Raw genomic sequence first — 17358 nt, 5'->3', positions numbered from 1 at the left:
GATGTGGTTTATATATACAATGGAATATTACTCAGCCATTAGAAATGACAAATACCCACCATTTGCCTTGACGTGGATGGAACTGGAAGGTATTATGCTGAGTGAAATAAGTCAATTGGAGAAGGACAAACATTATATGGTCTCATTCATTTGGGGAATATAAATAATAGTGAAAGGGAATAGAAGGGAAGGGAGAAGAAATGGGTAGGAAATATCAGAAAGGGAGACAGAACATGAAGACTCCTAACTCTGGGAAACGAACTAGGGGTGGTGGAAGGGGAGGAGAGCGGGGGATGGGGGTGACTGGGTGACGGGCACTGAGGGGAGCACTTGATGGGATGAGCACTGGGTGTTATTCTGTATGTTGGCAAATTGAACACCAATAAAAATAAATTTATTATTAAAAAAATATATCTAGTAATGAATCCCTTCTCCATGCCCAGACTGGGAATAGTTACCTAGTGTTAAGTTCTCTTCAAGGACTGAAAAATTTATGTTCTTAGAAATGAAGCAAATAATATCAACAACAATAATAGTAATAGTAAGAAAGCAAAGGAGGAAGGAAATAAGGAATAAAAAAGAAATTGAGAGCAAAGAATGGAGGGAGAAGGACAAAGGAAGGAAGAAAAAAAGACAAAAGAAAAAATATGTCAGAGGAAAAGATGGGGAGAAACGAGCCTAATGCCTGGTCAAGTTTCTGGAAGTCTCTAATGTAAGATGTTCCAGAAACATCATTTGTAAGTGAAACTACATATGTGTTATCATGATGATGCCTTCCTAGTTATCTGAAAACTTTCAAAAGGAAACCAGTGCCTTCTTATGCAAAACATGAGTTTTTCTTTCTTATTATTCCTAGCAGGTTTTCCCCCAAATAAACTTCCATTAAATCCAATAAAATAACTGGAGACTTTATTGAATACTAAACTTTGTAAATTTAAGAAGCTATGTAAATTTACAATTTGGAAACCTTGGAGGCATAAGAAAATATACTCTGGGTAGTTTACTCTTACTGACATTCGATTATATTTAACACTGTGGAAAGGCTTTCTAAAAAAATCCCACCAATATATTTTTACAAATACGATCATCCACAAATTAATGCAAAACTGCATTTAGAACAGCATTACTGAATGGTTCTTTTTTTCTGCTAGTGTTTATTACAAATCTAAGCAACAAAAAAATGGGGGGAAAGATAATAAAGGAATAAATAGTTTAAGACAATTGCATGACTAGGATTTATACTTAATTTTTCTAAGACTGCACAAAGCTTTCTCAGTTAATTCATGTCTCTGCATTGTAGCTTTACTCAGTCATGTAAAAAAGCAATATCATTAATTACACAAGTGAAAGGAGGCATTGAAAAAATCCTGCATCCTTTCATTAACTTACAAAAATACAATTAGTAATTATTAGTGATTTCCTGGAGAAAGTCCAGAGCTCAATTAAAAATATCACTTCATTGGTGCCTTAGAGGAGAAAAATGCACTACCATGAAGCTTATCTGTTGTACTTGCTTTTAACATTAAAGAACCAATTCATAAAGCAACCATACAACATTTCTAATCCTTTTAATTTTCTTTTGTGATCTCTGGGAAATGTGAAAAATGTTCCTTTCTCTAAGTGAAATGACCTGTAGCATTTGGTCTAGAATGAGAATGGTTATTTCTTCATTTAGAAGTCATGGATATTTTGAACTCAAAATGAGATTTTTTTTAAGCACATATCTTCCTTTTCAATTTGGCATATCTTCTTTTAATGGGCAACATGTTTGTGCTGATTCCTGAAAGATGAAAACAAATTTCTTAAAATATCTAGAATCTCTAGGGCCAATTGCACTACTTGTGTCAAGTGTTATTCAGGATCCTGGTATCTAAATACATTAAAATTTTTTAAATGGGTCATAAATTTCAACCTGCTGGGGTTGTGGAGACAGAATCCAGTAGATCCTTCCATGCTGAGGTTTTGGGACTTCCCTCTTGAATTTCTGTTTGAAGAGAGATAGTACAGACCTTCCTCAGGGTATAACAAAAGATGAACTCTTCTTGTCAAACATCTGGCTCATTGAAAGCAGGTGTATTTTGACTGAAAACTGGTGTTAGGCAAGAGGGGAAGGATGTCCAATTTGGGCAGCAATTGGAGCAGGACCCCAGAGAATTCTCACCCATATTCATGTGCTTGATATTTATGCAAAATTTCAACATGTTTGATGATTCCTGTCCTTTTTCTCTAATTCCTTTCATAAAAACGATTAAGTCAGTGTTGGAAAATGATGAATAAACTGAAAAATTAGGTCAACTCCTGATGTTTCAGAACCCAGATGACCTGATTTGCTGTTTCTCTGGCATCAGGTTTTACTGTCAGTTTATATTTTGTTGTCAGCCCATTTCCCTGCTCCATTTCTTCTGATGGGGGTTAAAAGTTTAAGGTTAAATCAGGAATTGTCGGTAAGTTAGTCTGCTACTAAAAAACAAAAACCAAACAACCAAAGGGTCAACACAAAGTTTTAAAATACTTTGAGACAAATAAAAATGGAAACAAAACTTCCTAAAATCTATGGGATGCAGCAAAAGCAGTTCTAAGAGGGAAGTTCGTAGCAATACAGGCCTACTTCAAAAAATAAGAAAAATCTCAAATAAACAATCTAATTTTATACCTAAAGGAACTAGAAAAAAAGAACAGAGTGTGAAGTTAGTAAAAGGAAGATAATAATAAAGATTAGAGCAGAAATAAGTGAAATAAAGACTTAAGAAATAATAGAAGGGATCAATGAAACTAAAAGATTATTCTTTGAAAAGATAAACAAAACCAATAATCCAATCATCAAAAAGTAAAAAAAGAAGGCCTAAATAAGAAATGGAACAGTAGGTATTACAACTGACACCACAAAAATACAAAGGGTCATAAAAGATTACTCCAATTACACAACAAAAATTTGGAATAAGAAAATGGAAAAATTAGAAGAAATGGATACATTCCAAGCAAACACAATCTCCCAAGACTGGATCATGAAGAAATATAAACTCTGAATAGACCATTTATCAATAATGAAACTGAATCAGTAATTTTAAAAATAAAAAAAAAGTCCTGGACCAGACCACTTCACAGGTGAATTCCACCAAACATTTAAAGACAAGTTAGTACATATCCTCAGATTATTCCAAAAAGTTAAAGAGGAAGGAATACTTCAATGCCAGCACTACCTTGATACCAAAGCCAGACAAAGACACAACCAAAAAAGAAAATTACAGGCCAAAACCCCTGATAAATGTACATTCACAAACTGTCAACAAGGAGTTAGCTAACCAGATTCAAAAGTTCATTAAAAGATCATATACTATGATTGAGAGAGATTTATTCAAGGGCTGCAAAGATGGTTCAACATCAGAAATCATTCGTGACATTAGCAAAACAAAGGATAAAAAATCATATAATCATCTCAATAAATGGATAAAAAGCATTTGATAAAATTCAATATACATATATGATAAAAACTCTTAACAAAGTGGATATAGAAGAAAAGTACCTCAAAATAATAAAGGCAACAGACAACAAACCCTCCGCTAACATCATACTCAACAGCGAAAAGCTGAAAACTTTTCCTCTAAGATCAGGAATGAGAGAAGGATACCCAATTTCCCCACTTTTATTCAACACAGTACTGGAAATTCTAGACACAGCAATTAGGCTGTCATGGGTATGTGATGTATAAAGGAAATATAGTCAATAATATTTTATTACCTTTGCATGTGACAGATGGTAACTACACTTACATGGGGATCACTTTATAATGTATAAAATATCAAATCACTATGGTGTACACCTGATGGGATACTGTACATCAATTATACTTCAATAAAAAAGAAAAATATGACAGCATGTCCTCTTATACCTTCATCCATGCCCACATCCATCTCTCTGAGGAGCAGTGACTTAGTACCATAAAACATGGATATGATCCCTATGATAGCCCATCAGAATGGTTCATCTCTAAATCCTCCTCTCTGAATAATTTGAGGTTTCAAGACTCTGACCTCATACTGTGTGATATCATCAACTAGCCCCATGAAGTTAGCAGAAATGCTGGCCTCCAGGGTCTTGAGTATGTGAGGCAGCTCTAGGAAGCATACAAGGAGGATGGACCAATTATGGGTCAAGGCTAAGTTGTTGGAAAAGGAAGAGGGAAGGAGATCAGGAAGGATGGGGTGCCTGGGAGCTTGTCTGAGGCCAACTTGATATGAACCAAAAGATAAACTGCTGAGAAGTTTTACTTATCCTTTGTGCAGTTGAAATTGGGTGGCTGAAATATTTTCTGGAATGGGACTATACTTTCATGTACCTCCAGATATTTAAAAGCACTGATGCAGGTATAGATATATCCTCAGTCTGGGATTCCAAATAAAAGATTTGAATTATGTTTTTACTGGCCTCTGTCAGCAAGGAATTTAATAGTTAAAAGTTAAATTTGGTGATCCCTGGGTGGCGCAGCGGTTTGGCACCTGCCTTTAGCCCAGGGCGCGATCCTGGAGACCCAGGATTGAATCCCACGTCAGGCTCCCGGTGCATGGAGCCTGCTTCTCCCTCTGCCTATGTCTCTGCCTCTCTCTCTCTCTCTGTGACTATCAGAAATAAATAAAAATTAAAAAAAAAAAGTTAAATTTTGGCTAAGCTATACCCGATATACCCCAAACAAAATAAAACACAACATCAAATGGCCAGTTGTAGAGTTCTCCAGTCATGGCTAACACTCACCAACTGCACAGGAACTCCTACCTCATGGGTCTAGACAGTTTCTGGCAGGCTAACAGGAGAGGAGAGTACAGAGTATGTTAGAACAAAGGCCTTTTTGAAACCACATTTTTAAAAATTTAATTTTAGGGACCAAAATTAAGACTTCCTTAGAGTAGTTTTACAATTCTGAAAAGAACTGATTGTTCTAAAGCCACACCTTGGCTGCTTCCTCAGCAATTATTACAATGAAAGATCATTGTCAGATACATGTTCAAAAGGAGGAAAGATACATTGTAGTTTGCCTAGATTCCACAGGGGCTGAGGCCCTAGGGCAGCATATCTCACACTGACCCAGAACAGTCCTTTTGGGCATGCGTCTCAGTGCTGCTGCATGCCCTGCAGCCTGTAGACCCTTAGAGCTGTGAGCAAGAACTGTTCAGTTTCAGAAACGGGAAGGGAAGTCAGGAGGAGTTTAGCCATTATGGACACAGACACACATACACATATACACACACCCTCTGACTGCTTTTGGTGGGGAAAACATTTGATCATGTAGACATAACCCAAATGTCCCAAACCCATTACAAATCTTGTAAGAAGATGTAGCCCTTGCTCAAGAAGCATCTGTTCTTTTCATTCCCCAATGGATATAAGTGTATAAAAGGGTAGTTAAAATGGTATGACTTGGATGCAAGTTCCTGCTTGGATAACTACTGGTTTTGATAAAATGGAAGAAATAGTATAAAAGTGAAACAAATTCAAGCTTTCTCTGTGGGATTTTATGAAAAAAGATACCTGAAAAGATATACCTACTCTAGATACCAGAGACTTCAGTTTAAGTTCCAGTTCTATAATGAACTATTGATGAATGCTTTTTTCTTTACTGTCCTTAAACTGTTCCTTTATTTGTAAAATGAGCACATCAATAACAATTTAGCTACTTCCCAAGGTTGTCATGAGGGCCAAGTGTAGAACATTATATTTGTCAGGGTTCTCAGAGAAACAGAAACAATAGGAGATATGAATATGTACATATATATGTATATATGTGATATGTATATATATATCTATACATGAGTATATGTATAATAATTCCTTAGCTTATATTCATATATACATAGGAGATTTGTTATAAGGAATTGGCTCACATGACCAAAGAGGCTGAGAAGTCCCATGATCTGCTGTCTGCAAGCTGGAGAACCTTGAAAGCTGGTATCGTAATGCCAGTCCTAGAACCAGGCCTTATGGCTTAGAACCAGGGCAGCCAACAGTGTAAATCCCAGTGCAAGGGCAGGAGAAGATCAATGTCCTAACCCAAGCAGGCAGGAGGGAAAAAAGGCCAAAATTCCTCCTTCTTCTGCCTTCCATTCTATTCAGACTCTCAACAGATTAGATGATGCCCATCTGCATTGGAGAGGGCAGTCTACTTTACAGAGTCCATCAGTTCAAATACTATCTCATCTGGAAACACTCTCAGACATACCTGGAAATAATGTTTTATCTGGGCACCCCATGGTGCAGTCAAGTTGACATAAAATCAACCATCACAACCAGTATATAAGGCACATGAAACTAAAACACTGGGATATAAACTACCCAGGCTGAAGTACAAACAAGTTGTCTGTGCCCAGTTGTACCTTAGTAGTAAATGAAAATTGTTGAGAAAGCAAGAGTAGCAATTTTCTCTGTTGTAATTACATGAAGCCTCCAATATACATAATGCAGTTACAGGGAAGTCAACTTTGTGCCGTGACATAAAGAAATAAACAAATAAATCCTCCCTCCCAAACAGAATTATTTATCTAATTCTAGTCTCCAAAATAAGCAAAATCTAAAGCTCTTTTTCTTTAAGTTATTGACTTTCTTTCTTTCTTTCTTTTTAAAGATTTTATTTATTTATTCATGAGAGACTCACAGAGAGAGAGGCAGAGACCTAGGCAGAGGGAGAAGCAGGCTCCAAGCAGGGAGCCCAAAGTGGGATTTGATCCTTGGTCTCCAGGATCACGCCCTGGGCTGAAGGCAGACGTTCAACTGCTGAGCCACCTAGGCATCCCAGTTATTGACTTTCTAATAAAACAATTTTATCTCTGATTTTTGTCATTCTGGTATGTAATGGCTCTTGTAGATGCTCTTGTGGGAAATGATGTGTTTTTTATTCACTGAGCCAATCCTTGAAAGATATCCTCAACTGAGGAAAGGAAGCCAGACTCTAAACCCTCTAAATTGACCAGTCAGCTCAGGTGGCTGGCCCAAAGGAGGTGACGTGGCCTAGGGTAAGGCAGTAAGTATCCTTTTGTGGGGAGAAAATTCCTAAAAAGGGACACAGCTGTGAGTCATCAGGACGCAACATTGCTGGCAGCTGGGTGAATGAACCCTTAGTCTTGGAAGGTGATTTAGGGACTTTATATCACAACATGCACTGCAAAGTTTCCCAAAAATTTGATTGCTAATTAGTATATTTATATACAGATTATTTTCCTTGAAAGAATTTGCACTTCCATCAACAATGTATGAGAATGTCTATTTCTCTGAATACTCACCAGCACTTGATACTATTGCTTTTTAAAACATTTGACAATGATATATCATTATTTTAAGCTGCATTTCCTTGATAAATACTAGTTTGAATGTCTCTTTATTAGTCATATGCATTTTTGCTTTGGTGATATTAATGTGTATATCTTTTAGTAATTTTTATTTTGTGCTTCTTTCTACTCAATTTATTAATCCATTGCAATGTCCTGAGGTAGAGTCTTTTGGCTCTCTCTGAAAATCTGTCCCCCACTTCTTTGCCTAGGCACATACTAGAGCACATTCCCTAGTCACCTTTGCATTTAAGTGTGACTATGTTCCAGACAGTAGATTTGAACCAAAATGCTTGTGTTATTACTACTATTTGCATTTTTATCCTCTTCTTGCTGTGTACAAGCAGGTGACAATGGGTAGGGTGAGGTCATGAGACAGAAGCCTGAATCCCTGAATCACAGTGTGAGGCAGCTGCCTGCCAACCCTGAATCCCCCACTCTGAACTGTTTACCTTAGCAAGAAATAAACCTCAATTGCATCTGAACTCCGATATGTATTTGGAGTGAACTAGTGCAGGCATACTGTCTATTTTTTCCCCAGTCTATTATTTGTAGTTGACCACATGTCCATGGTATCTTTTTAAAGGCTGTTTAGAGAAAGTCACAGAAGAGAGGCCAGAGAAGTTTGAGGAAAATTAGGACAGAAGGGCATCAAAAAAGTCGAGGGAAAAGAGTGCTTCAAGAAGTAAGCCATGATCACTCATATTTCATATTGCAAAGAGGTCTAGTCCAAGAGAGCCTGAAACCTAATAGATGATTTGATGATTGCTTGGTATAAAGATGCCTTTGGAGGCAAAATCCTTCCAGAGAAGTATTAGAAAGTTTACCTGTTTTGAAGACACCTTATCTGGAAAAGTGAGTGCTGCCCTAAATGTCCATCTTCTACTAATGAATGTGTCAAGTCTGTAAAAGTCTGAAAGAAGCCCACTCTTGTCCTTGAGTAAAAGCAAGGTTCAGTTCTGAAGTTTGATCCATGCATAGCTGAGGGTCTGGACACATGGGTGATTCTAGCTAGCTCAGCCCCCTAGAATGCATCGGCAGGCAGGTCATGTGAACTGCTGTTAATAAGTATGGAGAGCCAAGTTGCCCATTCACACCTGAACTAACTCTGCCCTTCCTAAAAGGCACAGCATTCATGAGCCTACTATTCTCTGCTGTCTGAACATGACTTATCAACTTTACATGTTTTACCTAAACCTTTTTAAACTCTCTTGTTTTCTCAGATGAGCACCTAAGAATTACTTCTAGGAATAGAACATTCTGGGTCACTGAATCTCAGGAAGGAAATTTTCTTGCTTACAAGGAAAAAAACATAGTAAAATTCTACTGTACAATCCCAGGTAAGGGATTAAAATAAGAGGAATTACATTTTCATTCATCTTTTAAATAAAATAGCCATGGAGATAATTTGCACACCATAAAAGTGAGAGATGGAAAGATATTCACACATACTGAAAGACATCAATACATGTATTTATTAAAAGTATGTGGTACTTACTGTACTTTGAAAATCTGGAACAGAAGGTGACTTTTCTAATTACCTATGACATGTGAAGTCAATTGTCCTTAATATGTTCAGAATGACACGTTACGAATGAATAGATATTAGAGCTTTCTGCTCTGCTGCTCATAGAAACATTTGATGAAGGACAAGCAGTTGGATATGTCATCTTTATGTCTTAGAAAAAAAAAGAAGAATGAAAAGATAACGATAGGAAAAGGTAGAGCCATTCTATGCTACATGCTTTTAATAATTCTGAGCATAAAATTATCCTTTGAAGAAAAATTTTGTTTCTTAATTTAAGGTACATAACAAGTTTAAGCTACCTGAAGTTTAAGAACCTTCAGTGCTACTCGATTCAAAATGTTTATTAGTTCCTGGCAATTAAACAGTATATATGCTATTCATTTTAAGGTAATTTATCTATGGTTTCTTCTCATGAACATTTAGAAAACCAAGGAGAATCTAGCAATAGAAATAAAAATAGGGTTATTATCTTACTTATGCCTACCCATTATATATTATTATGGTCTTAAGGTATCTGTTTTCTTCCATAATCATGCTATAATTTATTCCTATTAATTATTAGCAAATTAGTGATATTAATATTTTGAGCAATGGGAATTATCCAGGATTCCAAAACACTTATTCCATACAGTTCTGAGTTGATTATACATAAAGTTGCTTTGGTTTTGCGTCTATAAAATGTCTATATGATGTGAAAACATAGGCAATCATAATATCATAAAGATCTTTAATAGGTAAAAAAATAAAAATAATATTATCAATGTTTCTAGACTTTATGCTTATATTTACATTTGGTCAGACTTTTTGTATTGAGCAGAATATCATGGAAAGTGAATTCAGGATAGTCTGTGAGTCCCGATCTGACACAATTACTATGTTGGTAAATATATACCATCCTCTGAAAGCCAGCATACTTCATCTATCCTCTTGCAGTGACTGCCACTTTCTACTTTATACTCTTGTTGTTGCCAAATTTTTCTCCCTCTTTGGAGCATGATTTCTTCTAGACAGACCCATGTTTCACACCTTGCCAGGTCCTCCAAATGCCCTGTTGGCTCTCAGCACATTTTTGCTCAATAAATGACTTCCAAGTGATCTAAAGCATATTTCATTTTGTTTTTTTTTAAGAAAATTAATACACTTTTGTATATGAACAATTCCCAATGATTTCCCTAGCAAACGCAGTAAAACACTGTTTCTCACTCTAAATAATTGGATTAGGAACAAGGAGGAAAACCAGAACAAATAATTAGGCACAGTATTAGTTTCACACCAGGATAGAAAATAGTTTGCATAGGATTATAGGGTAGCCTAACTCGTGGAGTTGATGTTGTCAATACTATTTCACATTTCCACACTAGTCTTTAGAAAAATCCTAAACAGGTATGCACAGTAGGCTGAGCTCATCTTTATCATTTGTGCTCGTTTTTCCAAATTCTTTGATAAAATATTACTGGTTTTATACACATACATAGAAATAGAATGTGTTTCTATTTAATATAATTCCTTCATGTTTTCCTACTCTCTTCTGAGTCACAATGTATCTCTGTCTCCACATCTATCTCTACATATTTAACTTCCTAAGCACTCCTCCTGACTCAAATCCAATACAGTTCCTTATACTTTTTGGAAGATTTTTATAAATAATACAGCTAATTGTTTAACATACAAGAAGTCCTCCAGATGTTATTTATTCTCTCTATGCCTTAATATGTTCTCTGTAATACTCCTTTTGTAGACTAGAACCATGAATGATGAGTGTTTTGGAGGACACAAACTACAAAGTTCTTTCCAACACCTCTTATAAATAAAGGTCATTGTATAGGTTCCAATAAAATAAAATACAGATGTTACCATATTATGCCAAATTTTCTCCTACGACAAATTATGGTATATAAAAGATTTGATTTTTCCGTCATCAAACCATCAGGGTTCTTTTTGTATGACTGAAACATTGTTGTGTTGGTGGCCTTGAAATTTCTTTTCCTCAGCTATATTTACAAGCTGTAAGGACACCCTATAGAGTTGTGACAGTTAATTTTTTGCGTCAGTGTGACTGGGCTATAACAGATGCCCAGATAGCTATTTCTGGATGTTTGTAAGGGTGTTTCTTGAAGAGATTAGAATCTTAACTAGATTCAATAAAGAATATCCACCCTCACCATTTAATCTGCTGGGGGCCCAAATAGAACAAAAAGGCAGAAGAAGAGCAAATTTTCCCTCTCTTTGGGTTAGGATGTCTATCTCCTCTTGTCCTTGGACATCAGAGCTCCTGATTATTGGGTCTACAGACTCTGGAATTTATACCAGTGCTGCCCATTTCCCTCTTTCTCTGGCCTCTGGTTTTAGACTGGGAGTTACACTATCAGCAGCTCTGGTTTTTAGGCCTTCCAACTTCAACTAACTTATACCACCAGCTTTCATTGGCCTCCAGCTTATAGATGGCATATTATAGTACACCTCTGTCTCTATAATTGTGTAAGCCTATATATCCTATTGGTTCTGATTCACTAGAGAACTCTGACTAGTACAGGAATTCTTAAGCTATTTTATTCCAGGGTTGAGCATCCAAGAAGATAATTGGTCACCAGTGACTGTGAACTACACCATCATTTTATGCATCTTTAACAGCCCAAAAGCTCATAGAACTTCAGGCCTATATGGAAACTTAAGGGTCATTAATTCATCCCATCTAATGCCTAAATAGTCCATCCAATTTTCACATGACAGCCTCATCTTTCAAATATTCAAAGACTTCATCATGTCATGCTACCCTCCTCAGAGACTTCTCCAATTCAGACTAGCAGTTAAAATTTTTAATTTTTCCTCATGTGATGTAGTTTCAAGTTTCCTCACCCATGTGGATTATGGTCCCTGGAAAGTTTCCTAGTTCATTTTAAACAACATACTCTGGACAACTTGTAGTACCTTCACTTGCTCTTGATACCACATTCATTCTTTTGTCCAATAGCTGTTGAGGGTGCTGTGCTGAGCATGAGAGAGACACATATAAACACAACAGGCACAGTAGCTGTTGTCATGGAGACTGCTACCTAGATATAACCAAGCTGTTAATATAGAGCAAAAAGTAAGTTGAAGTTTGGTCACCACAAAAAAATAGTTCGGGGATTAGACAGTAAATGTAACCGAGTAGAAAGAACACAGGTCTCAGATCAACCTAGATTAGAATGTTAGCTTTATAATTATATATATATATATATGAAAATTAAAATAATAAAATATTTTGAATTTCAGGGTATGTGTAACCTGTAAAAATGAGTTTAATAATATTTATCTCATTGGGTTGTAGGAGGATTAAGTAAAATAAAAAATAAATGTAGTTGGTGCTTAGTAAGTATTCATTTCCTTCCCACTTTTTTGTGATTTATAGAATGCTAATATTCCATGAGGAAAGGTGCTGCGGTCAAATTAGCTAGCAAAATAAATAGGATTTAGCAAAGTTACTTGGGTTTTCTTTTTAATTAGAACTCTTTTTAGAGCTTTTAACATGCCAATATGTTTTGTGAATCTCTAAAACAAAACATCATTTCCAGCATTTCACAAATTTATTTGACCACAGAACCCTTCCTGGGTAGTACACAGAATAACATCTTGTGTTTTTTTTCTGAACGTAGTGTGAGAAACATTGTCCTAGTGGGATCTTTGGATATGCTGCTCTGCCCCCTGGGCATGTCTGGAAGTAGGATTATCCCTCTGGGTCCTGGGAGTGGCCCATGCAGGAAAATTTATTCTGAGCAAACACAAAGAGGGCAAATATTTTCCTTCTGCTTCAAGTAAGAAAATGGAGTCAGCAATGAAGGAAAGGTTTAAGTCTTTTTGTTTCATCTATGATGTTTCGCTGTAGTCCTTAGATCTGGGAAACCCTGAAAAATTACTGTAATGAAAATACTGTGAGAAATAAATTAGCAGGAAGGAGGAAAACTGAAGATATTACATGGTGGGCTAGGTAGAGCCAAGCAAGCTGTCCCCTTTCATGAAATTAAATATTTCTGTTTATATGATGGAAAATCTGTGCTGATTCATTCTCATTAAGGCTCTAGCAAGTTCATCAGAAAAGCTTTATAGAGACCTTGGGGAAAACTCAACAGGGGGGAGTTTCCTGTTAGGGGCTGGAGGTGGGGAAAGAGTATTTTCCCTTTATTGGGGTTTGTTTTGTTAATTGGTGTTTGAAGAAACCCCACTTCTTTCATAGTTGAAACTAAGTAGAATTAATGTTAATTAAAAAATCATGTCAGTGTTCCCAGAGCACACTGAAGCCTGCCTCTAGTTGGGAAAAGACTTGTCCAAAACACTTTTCTCATAGCTTTGTTTGCATGGGGAACTGAAGGGTGAGCAGTTTCAACAGGGCAAGAGAGGGAGCTGCCAGTTTATTTCTGGAACACAGCAGGATGTGTTTCAAAAGACACTCAAAATAAAGAACACACTAAACAGTACCAAGAATGATCTGCATTTTTTTTTTCTTTAAACCAAGGATAGAGCCAACCTTGGGTCTTGTGAAACAGGATGCTGTGCGAGAGTGTGTGCAGCAATGAGTGCAGGAAGGTATGCTTATATTTATGATTATCAGTATTCTAAAGAATGTGCAGTTTAAAAGTTTTACTAGTTAAAAGTAAACTGTATTTTCATTTTCTTTTATAAATCTGTACCAGGGCCTTTCCAATGAATATTCTTTAAGGACTATTCTACTTCATCCACAGAGGACTTCAATAAATAGATACATCACTATCAAATCCCCGAGGTTTATGGACTTCCTTTGGGTATAATTAACTTGGATGGCTCACTAGAACTAAACAACTACCTCAAAGAGTACAAGGGGAAAATGCAAAATACTGTATATATTTTTCTGCAAGTTCTGGAACCCTCTGATTATTTTTTTAAGGTGTGAGTTACATGCTATAGAATAAGAATGTCTAAAATTGAGTTACATTTGGCTACAAGTAAGCTATCACTAACAGAAATTCTGAAACATGAAATGACTTTCAAATTCAATGAAAATAATTATTAGGTTATTTGTTTATTTATATATTCCTCATTTCTTTCTTAAAACATATGAAGTGGCTTATAACCAAGATCACATATAAAATAAGTTTGGTAAAATAAACCCAGTAATTAGAAATGGGATCCATGGAAAGAAGTGATAGTAAATATGCTAACTTCACAGGCTAGTATGGCTGTTCTGACTGAGCATGAATTTTGATTCTGAGTTTCCTGTAAGGCAGAATTTAAAGGGAAGCATCAGAATGAAGAAGCATGTACACAAATCCCCCCCACCTTTTTTTTGGAGGCAAAGTTTTTCTGGCACTAAATTCTAAAGGAAAGAAATTTCTTTGCATGTGATTTTCTTTCAGCACATAATTTCTCATCTGAAAATTGTTTTTCAGGTGCACAAAAGATTTCTTGGTTATATTTAAATAATACAGAAGTATACAGTTTACAAAGTTCAAGTTCTTCTTCACCTTTTCAACCTCACTGTCCCACTTACAGGCAATCTCTTAAGTCTGGTGTGTATCATTCCTGACTTTTTTTTTTAAGGCCCCATTTTTTCCTATCCTGTATGTCAGGTATAGTATGAGATAATATATATAGATTATTCTTTAGTTGCCTTTATCAACACAAACTTATTAAAACATTCTCCTATGTTTGAGTTGCTTCTAATTTTTCAATATTGCAAACAATGCTATAAGAACCACCACATACACATTTAAATATTTTTGTGCAGTAGATATAATTGATAGTTAGAAGTGGAAAAATTGGGTCAGAGGACATGTGCATAACAAAATTTTTAATGTTCAGACTTTTGTGTGGGCAGTGTTCTTGTAGTGCCGTGCTGTTTGGGGGATTTTCTTTCACATTGCTGGAGATATTTCTATTATATTAATACTTTTCCGGGATCCCTGGGTGGCGCAGCGGTTTAGCGCCTGCCTTTGGCCCAGGGCGTGATCCTGGAGACCAGGGATCGAATCCCACGTCGGGCTCCCGGTGCATGGAGCCTGCTTCTCCCTCTGCCTGTGTCTCTGCCTCTCTCTCTCTCTCTCACTGTGTGCCTATCATAAATAAAAAAAAAATTTTAATACTTTTCCTGTCATGCAACATGACAACATTTTACAAAAGTAGTATGACAACACACCATAATCTCTTATCTCAAAGAAGTGGTGCTGGCACACAAGGATCAGCTGTTTCGGCAGGGCAGGGGGGTTGTTTTCAATGTTTTGTGACTTTTTCAGTTCTTCCCCCCCCACACACAGCTTTCTTGAGATATAAGTGGCATATACCATTTTGTAAGTTTAAGGTATACAATGTGATGATTCCATACACTTATACATTGTAAAATGATTATCAAGATAAGGTTAGTTAACCTCTCCATCACCTCACATTATTACTTCTATGTGTGTCCATATGTGTGTGTGTGTGTGTGTGTGTGATGACAACATTCAAGATCTACTGTCTTAGCAACTTGCAAATTTCAAATATAGAATACAGCATTACTAACTATAGTCAACATGCTATACATTAGATATCCAGAATTTACTCATTTTATAATTGAAGGTTTGCAGCATTTAATCAAGATCTCCCTATTTCCTCCCTATTCCACCATTCTACTCCCTGTTTCTATGAGTTTGGCTTATTTATTTATTTATTTATTACTATTTTTTAAAAGATTTTATTTATTGGTTCATGAGAGACACCGAAAGAGTGGCAGAGACATTGGCAGAGGGAGAAGCAGGCTCCCTGTGTGGAGCCTGATGCAGAACTCGATCCCAGGACCCCAAGATCACAACCTGAGCTGTAGGCAGATGCTCAACCACCGAGCCACACAGGTGTCCAGAGTTTGGCTTTTTTAGATTTAACATATAAATGATATCATACAGTATTTGTCCTTCTCTGACTTCTTTCATTAACATAATTGTAGATATATATGTACATAAATGTATATATATTTCATTTTCTTTATTAATTCATCTGTCAATATGCTCATTTATTTCTTCACTTTAGCATTCATGAGCAGATAAACAGTATAAATAAATAATTAAGAAAAAAATGGGTAGTTTTTTATTTAGAGTAAAAAGATCCGTTGCTTGATTTTAGCAACAGAAAAGTCTTAAGTTCAGCATGTTTCAAAGGAAAATTGTTTGAGAACCAGTGCTCTAAACTGTAAGTCACAAAAATGAGAAAAAAATTGTTCTACACCACCACTGAAATACCCACTTAAATCTTTATTAAGTGCCCCTTCCAAAAGAGGAGATGTCCAAAAGGAATCTATAATGTATTTTAGATTAATTCCAGGCTGATAATATCTTGAATCTTTTCTTAATTGTCTATATAGTTCTGAAATTTAATTCCTGCCTCCAAATCAGTCCATTTGAATATACACAAGTGGATTTTGATTCTGCATAGACAAATCCATGTCTTTAGCTGATATTTCTGACTTTTTTTGTCAATGCCTGAGGAGCAGAATGACTCCTTCTAGTCAGGGGTCTAAACAATTCAAAAGAAATACTGAGTAGAGAGCCAGTGAAGCAAATCATAGTTGGCTTAAAAATCCTGAAGTTACTCCTGGTACAATTTGAGCATAAAAAAAAATAGAACTTCAATCTTCAGGTAAAAACCAGCTTTTCCAAATGCATGTTTCTTACACTCTCTGAATTTGATGTCTTCTAAAACAGAGATTCAGAGTGAGTTGTGACCTTCTGAAGTCTTTGAGATTTAATGGGCTTAAAGATTCCACTGACCCAATTCCCCTCCTTCTTTTTTTTTTTTTTTTTTTTTTGGCCCAATTCCCTTCTTTTTTTTTTTTTTTTTTTTTAAGATTTTACTTATTTATTCATGAGAGACACACACACACAGAGAGGGAGAGAGGCAGAGACACAAGCAGAGGGAGAACCAGGCTCCATGCAGGGAACCTGACATGGGACTCGATCCCAGGTCTCCAGGATCACGCCCTGGGCTGAAGGCGGTGCTAAACCACTGAGCCACCAGGGCTGCCCCAATTCCCCTCTTTCAACCACCCCATACTAGCTTCCTATATTAGCTTCATTCATTAAGTACTCAGTTCATACTTTGAGAAAAGGACAAAATGCAACAGCAGTCAGTCACTTCAGAACTATATATAGGCTTTACAAAGCATATAAATGATGGATATCCGCACAAGCGTATATAGTCACAATGCTCATAACCATAGAATAGCTTTAAAAATATGCCCTTGGCTTTTTTTTTCTAAATTGGCATGTAGTTGATTGGATGCTTTTAAGGATTTTGAAGATTAATAAGAATGAACACGTCTTGTATTTTAGCCAATTCATGTTTCCTATCCTATCCTACCCAAAGATATTATCAGAGATTTTGATTTGTAAGATCTAAGGTCGGGAAACTCTAATTTAGGGCCCAAAGACTATTTACTTTGACTACATTGACCCAGATTATGCTTTCATTTCTACAATTCCAATTTCTCATAGAAATCATTCTCCTAATAAAAATAAAGAAAATGAAAAAATAATG

Source organism: Canis lupus, chromosome 14 (genome assembly GCF_003254725.2).
Source record: "Canis lupus dingo isolate Sandy chromosome 14, ASM325472v2, whole genome shotgun sequence".
NCBI classification, from domain to species: domain Eukaryota; kingdom Metazoa; phylum Chordata; class Mammalia; order Carnivora; family Canidae; genus Canis; species Canis lupus.
The sequence above is the reverse complement of the archived record's forward strand: the minus strand, read 5'-3'. Positions refer to the sequence as shown.